General features: G+C 38.5%; 1 long non-coding RNA gene across 1 annotated transcript; it reads left to right on the top strand.

Annotated features, from left to right (window-relative positions):
• The first annotated feature begins 3,779 nt into the window (after nucleotides 1–3,779).
• Nucleotides 3,780–5,371, top strand: LOC125524760. The gene is made up of 3 exons (XR_007290936.1): nucleotides 3,780–4,192; nucleotides 4,965–5,083; nucleotides 5,311–5,371. It is a non-coding gene; the product is annotated as an uncharacterized LOC125524760 (long non-coding RNA).
• The last annotated feature ends 2,108 nt before the right edge of the window (nucleotides 5,372–7,479 follow it).

Here is a 7,479-nt window from a genome sequence, read left to right as displayed (position 1 = left end):
TTTCTCCTCTGCCATAGTTTGTTGCTGCTGCCATGCTAACTGAGAGTTGGTAGCCAATATCAAGTGATTTGTGATTTTTGTTGATCTGAACCATAAATGTGAGGATTTATCACAATTGTCATATGATCACAATTTCTCCTCTGCCATTATTCGTGCCTTTGTTAATACTTGCTTACTTCTGAAACCAGGTATCTAAATTTGAGGTGATCGTTTTCTTTCTTACTTCTGAATCCCGGTATCTGGTTTTGAGGTGATGGTTCTCCATATTACATTGCTATGTTAATCCCTTACCTTAGCTGTTACTCTTCCCTTTGCCAGGTTCTATTTTAACATTCGTTATCCTTTGGGGGACTTTTTATGGATTAATCCAGTTCCAACTGTTAATCTAGAGATTGAGTTGAGAGATGCAATAGTCATCAACATGTTTATAGGCTTGTTGGTAGCAGAATCTGCATAGAATTGTAAAAAAATTATCTTGTATAAAGACTTAGCTATGGTGCTTGGCACATAATTTTTTATTTTTGCTTCAGAAGGAGTTGTGCAAGATGTCAACATTATTGCGAAGATGAAAAACTTCTACCAAAGGCTAAAAGCTTTATAGTTTTGGGATTCACCGGATGGCTTCCATGAAACATCATCTTTTCTTGAGGTATGCAATGTTTCATATCTGTACCTGCTGCTGCAGTTTCTTAAGAGATATATACATATCAGTTTCATCAGAAAAAATAGGCATGCTTGCTTTGTAAAGGACAATGACATTTGCCTGTTGGTATCTGGTAACCCTTAAAAGGAGGGAAACACCTGTTGTAGCTTTTGTTCATTGACCATTTTTGCTCCTCAAATCCGCTGAAGCTGAATAAAGTATCTTATTCAAAATTTCCTTGCTCCAGTAGATCTGAAAGTAGTAGTTTAAGACCTTCATGACTGTAGCAGTGTTGACGCCATTGATATATTATGGGAACTTCTTTGAGCAAAAATAATCTAAGTGATATATCTTTCGTATCATCTTGTTACAAAGAAGAGCATGGATTGGCGACGGTTCTAGCAGGAGCAGGGCAGCCACAACTTCTCCTTATTACAAAAACTTTCAGCAACGAAGGGAAGATAGCATATAAAGCGAGGAGAAAATATTTCTGGTCAGGGACTACCAAAAATTGAATACGTGCCATCTACTTCGATTCCGGTATATGCCTCTCTTTCTTCTATCATTTATTGTGGCTTTGTTTCATCTTTCTTCTGTAGATTTTACAGCACGCAAGTTTCAGTGTCCAAAATTTGGTTTCAAAACTTCAGATCCACAAGATTGATAAGATGTGATATATTTTTGGGATGTTTAACACGGTTGTATTTGTTTACTTAGGAGTGGAGTTCCAACTCTGCCGATAAAACAAGATTAAGTGGTAAGGGTTGAAACTCTTTTGCATGTAAATGTTTAACTTAATTATTTAATATGGTCTAAACTTCTTTAGCTTGCAACTATTTAATCAAATTATTTTATGTGATCTATCACAGTGACACCATACCTTGAGTAGCACTTCGTACATATATATTAAAAGATTATGATAATTGACCTTTCATTATCGGATCTCATGGCAATCATGATATTCTATTTTGCAGCTTCAAATTTAAGATATAGTATTTGCTTAACCGGCTATATAATTGTACTGATACAACTGGAACACCATAGTTAGATTTACCATAAAAATATATTCTAAGCATAGTTTTATTACACTTTAGAATTATGACTGCAGTGGTATTTTATGACTTGTGAGTGTCAGGTTTGATGCATAAAAACATTGTGGTGTATTTATTATGTGCCATTCTGCTCAAGAACCTCATCCCCATCATGCATTTTTCCCCTTTCATTTGAGTTAGTAAAGTGGTTTATGAATCTGTTCGAAGTTTGCAAGACCAATATAATCTGGTAATGTTATTGCAATGCCATTGAAATTTTTATGGTGCTCATCAAACTCTTTGACCTTGCAGACTAAAATATAAAATTCATTACTGGATTATTAAGTGGTTTGAACGACTGGTTTCTCTAGCAAGCAGGGAATTTCCCTCACTGTATGAGGCTGACATTGAATGTACTATTGATGTTTTTGTGACACCATCCGTTTCCGTTCAAGTATGTACCCTTATTTCCTTTTATTTGAGTTTTCCTTTCCAAAACCAATGCTCCAATGGCTCAGACGGTAGTTCTTGTACCCTATTTAGTTCTTCACATTTTGTCACGCATTTGATTTATTAGGTTGATGCACTGCCATGCTACGTGTCTTGATATTTTATGCTTCTCGCAACATTTGTTTTTCGTTGAAGTCGCAAGTGGTCCGATCCATGACATTGGATATATATCAGGAAATGCGAGGACCATTTTTGGGTGACCATAGATGAGTTGTTAGAATATTTTCCGGAGCACAAGGCTCGTTTAGACAAAATGATCATTGACATAAGATACTTGTAATATGTATGAGACAACAACAAAACTGATGCTATCTAAATATCGAGCCTTGCATCAGGTACCATGCTGCTTGACCTGTGTCCTAACTCATTGTTTTAAAAGATTTCAATGAAGATGGCTAACCACAAGCCTCTCTCGAAATAGACAACTCCAGAACCGGCTATGTTGCCTCTCTTTGCCATTGGCATGTTATATGGACTAATAAAATGTGCGGCACTCCTGTAGCTTATGTGTCGATGGGGTGGCATTATGTTCTCCCTATTTTCTCTTGATGTTTATGTCGACACAACTTAAATGCCAAGGCGCTTGAATGTCTAGCTAATGTCTATTTTTAATTTCTGAACTTCTAAAAGTTGGTGATGCCTCCCATTGTACAAATTGTTTGCAATCTTCATTTTCTTAACAACACTGAATCAAAAAGAGATAGAAATATAAAAAATTAATGTGTATTTCCATAGTGACCGTACTAATATGGGTTTTCTGCTCTGTTAACTCTTGAAAAAAATGCTTCATAACTAGATTGAATTAGAAATTTTTTCCCGCCAAGGCACGTGCATGCTTACTATTCAAACTCATCCAGTTGATTGCACTTGATGTGTGACATACACATATGATTGTGATTTTTTCTTTCTAAAAAAGGGTTTATCTGCTAATTACGAAGGGAGAAATTCCTTTGTATGATTATTCTATGCTCTATTTGTTTGTTTGTTTAAATCCATGCTTCTGCTTTGAGGTTGAACAACAGGTTAAGGGAGCATTCCTCAATTTTTTGGGGTTCAACGGAACAGCAGGAGTGTGGAGAATTAAGGCACTCGAGGTCTCTGGAACATGGATGGAGAGAACGACAGTTGAAGACATGGATATTGCTGTCCAAGCACATATAAAGGGATGGAAGTTTCTGTTATGGTTTATGACTTTTCTGTATGCTACACGAATTTCCATTCAGTGTCAGTGTGAATTGCTGGAGTCATACAAAGCATACAGAAAACAGCAACATAGATGGCATTCTGGTCCAGTGCACTTGTTTAGACTCTGCTTTCTGGACATCATCAAATCAAAGGTATTAATGTAGGCATATTTTGAAAGATGAATTTTATTTTCCGGGGAAAAAGATGAGTTGAACTGCATTATATTGAGCACGAGATTCAAGATTTAGTTCCATTGTAAGTATACTCGGTTTAAGTTTGTCATTCTCTTGGAGTTGACAAGAGTTTACCTACACTCAATTGGATAATTAAGTATAGTTTGATTAGTATGACAAGTCATGTCAGCAGGATGAATATTTACAAGGTTGATTATCTCCCAGGACGAGAAGTAGGAAGTATGTTTGCAAGTTTTCATGACTAAATTATACAATTATATAAACTGTGTTCTTCTTGAAGTTTGTCAATTAAAATCATGTTGACTCGCCTACTGTTTAATGGTTCTATTTTGATCATATAATTAGGTTTACATCTTGACTCGCTTGAGGGTGATCTCGGAGGGTGATCATTTGTATATTTCCTCTTCGGAGGGTGATCTCATCGCCCACGGAGAAGCAATCCAAGGAGAAGAGAGTAGGTTCTGCACCCAACCTCGGCTCCCTATCAAAGGAGGGGAAGTGGCTGCGAGCATGCCATCAGCGTTGGGTCGATGGTGTTGTGCGTCGGCAGCTGGGATCATGCAAGACAGATGGGAAGCAGCAGTGCAGCCTCTCCCCCCGAGCTCCAGATACATGATAGCAGCATCAAGGTGAGTAGTGGCAAAGGTTCCCACCTGAACATATCGAGCCGTGACACCAGTACGGCCACAACCTCTAATACTACTACGACTGATGGCTATTCTCTACCCGTGAGTGTTATGCAAATTTGCATAATTTAACTCCAGTGACGTGGATTTCATTATGTGGTAATTTTGTTTATGTAGAAATTGATGCGCTGGAATTAGTAAATCTGGTATCTTGTTTACAAGTGTGGTGTTGCCGATTGTAGAAATTGGGCAATGTGGGATCTCCTATCCTCGTGCTGGTTTGATTTCGTTTTGTTCATCTGACTCAGGAATCATGAGGCTATTCATGTCCAACTGAACACAAGCCTTTTTTTATTACTTTTTTAATATATGCTACTTATGCTTATCTATGCTGGAACTGCATCTGCAAGGCACTGTTTATCCTGTGTTCCAGATCGATGCCGCTTTATTCATGGGTTGGGTTGCCAGTTGCAAGCCACTTAATTTTTGGGTTGCGATTGTTGTCAGTGTTGTTGAATAGTACAAATTAATGATCCTGTGTCTGTAGGTTCTGACCTGGTAGTATCATGTATGTACTCAACAAAACGTGAACTTTCTGCCATGGTAGTATTATGATTCCTGGCTTCCATGGTAGTATTATCTGTAGTGTTGGCCGGCATGTTTATTTCACAATTTTACAAATATATATTTTCTTCGTTTTTTGTTGGAAAGATAAGCATGAACCATTTAGAGAATTCAACAATATGACTCATGCTCATCTCCATGTCAATGCTAGGAGGAGGAAAACTGCATTCAGAGGTTGCGGAATGGCAATGGGTGGGTTACCTCCTAGGAGCAGATGACTGGCATGGTTAGTGATCACTAGCCATGAATCTCATGGATCCCATGATACAGGTACATCAAGGAAATTGTAATAATTTCATGGCACAACATATAATTTAACGTTAGCTTTCTACATTAAATATCAGGAAAAATTTCTTGCAATTCATTTACATGATGGTCCGGAAATTCCTGTTAAATGAATCTTAACAATAAAGATACAATCGTCTACATTTAGTTTGCTTTTCTATTGCTGGGTAATCTTCTTATGCCATCATTTTCTTAGTATTTTTATGGTGCAGGTATCTAGTCCAGATCCGACAGAGACAAGCAAAATCGTGATGCTGCTTCTTCTTTCGATTGTAAGTGAATCCTTTGATGACAGTGCTATTTTTTGTTGTATTAATACTGCATCTGATTCACACACTTCATCTATCCTTGTTTGAGAAATTGTGCATGTTTTTGCTTCATTGGTCCAGGAAAATCCGGGTGAAAACTTTCAGGAACTCAGGACGACACGCATTGATTATATTTCATTGTGATGGCCGTTGCCGACGCAACTACTATGGGTACAAGCAACTTCTATTTCCTCGTCACCGGAAACCACCACCCAGATCCATCTCTTCTCAACCATGCCGACGTGGTGGTCAGGGGCGCTTACAACTTGTGAGGGCCTGCGTTTACGCTGTTGATCCGTGATGGCATGGCCTCCCCGCGCCCTAGCCGCGTTCTAGCTGATGGTTTGGGTCTGCCAGCGGAGGGAGAGGGGGACGACCTCTGTCGCTCCTTCTCTCTAGCCTCTTCATCTTGATGAAGCCATAGGAGTAGAGGGGCACGCGCGTGATGGATCTGCTCCAAGCACCTCAAGCCACGCATCTTCAAGGTGATCACTTCATCCACATTCAATCTCAGTTACTGCGTTTACTCCTTTTTTGGGGTGGATGGATGCATGATACTCTGATAGTAGCAGGCAGCTGTAGTACATAATGCACATTGGCACGCTGAAACTAGCCTGCAATTTTCTCAGAAATTTTGATGTCACATGCCAGTGGAGTGAATTTTAACATTTCAATGGAACGAATTGTAGGTATTTCTTTTGCAATGGCAGCATAAAGCAACAATTGATATAGCATATTTCATTAATGGTTGCTTGGAATATATTAGGGTGTAGATAATTAGCTATTTACCTTTCACTTCCTTTTCTTTCCTTTTACATATATTGGGCTGCATAATAGCTTAATTTTGTAAGGTTGGCACAAATGATGTAGGGATTAAACGATTGATGAAAAGGCTTGTCATAGAAGAGAAATGGTGAGAGAGAACATAATGGAGTGGAATTTCATGACAAGCTTCCACAAAATTCAAAGAATCTACGGGGATATGAGGCAAGAGAGTGAATTCTATTCACTTGTATCATCTTGGCTCTGTATTAAAAAACAGAGTCTGGGACTATTATAGGGGTCTTATTTTGAGAAATATTATAAGGGACTATGGGACGGTGCGATTAGTTGCTACCATGGTTATCAGTAATTGCAGGTTTTCTTTGCCACAAAGGTGCACACATATTGTAGTAAGCCACATGGTTTTGTAGCTTCGGGCATGAGACTAAAACAGTTCTCAATTTTTTGCTTAATTGTAGTCAATGGGTACGACGTATTTGTTTTGATAGATGGTGACATGTTTCTACTTTTTACACTACAATCATACTCTCGTAGATGGACATGAAGAATATTTTCCTGGTGAAAATGCGATTTTGTGTGCGGTGAATTTTGCCTGATATGTATTCTTGTTGTATGGTGGATGGGAAAGAGCGACACGGCCTTTCCGTTGATCCATCACCAATTGCTCCTGATCTTTCCATTCACATCAGCCCTCGTCGCCGGTGGATGACAACGGCGAGGTGCGGCTGGGACTCCATGAGCAGGCCGCAAATAAGAAATGTGATGGTTTTGTTTCTCTCTTTGCATATTTCTTTTTCTTAAGGGCACACGAGAAAAATTGATGAAACATGTAAGCTGTCAAATTGTTTTGCTTTATCTTGAGAAGTGCAAGTTTTCTAAAAATTGCGATGCAAATTTGGTAAGGTGGTAGAGATCCATTAATGATTAGCGCGTCAGTGAATATATCTCGAAGTAAAACCTTACTACAGAGTTGAAGCGCGTCCAACCTAAAATTAGTACAATATCGAAATTATTTTGACAACAACAGCTTTCATAGAGAAGGTTTATGTTGCGGTAGAATAGCCATACATACACATTGAATTATTTCTTCAGTCTACCAATTTCATCTGCCTGAAAAGAAAAATAAATAAAGTGAATCATATGTGCCTGTCAGAATCATTTGCCAACTATACCATAGTGCTTCTGAACAACTAATGAGTAGTTTATCTCACCAAAGGCGTGCTCTGCTGCAATAGGCTGGAACGTCATCACTACCTTATAAAACAGAAAAGGATAATTCTTGCATTGGTT

The sequence above is a fragment of the Triticum urartu genome, chromosome 7 (assembly GCF_003073215.2).
Source record: "Triticum urartu cultivar G1812 chromosome 7, Tu2.1, whole genome shotgun sequence".
Lineage (NCBI taxonomy): Eukaryota > Viridiplantae > Streptophyta > Magnoliopsida > Poales > Poaceae > Triticum > Triticum urartu.
The sequence above is the reverse complement of the archived record's forward strand: the minus strand, read 5'-3'. Positions and strand labels throughout refer to the sequence as shown.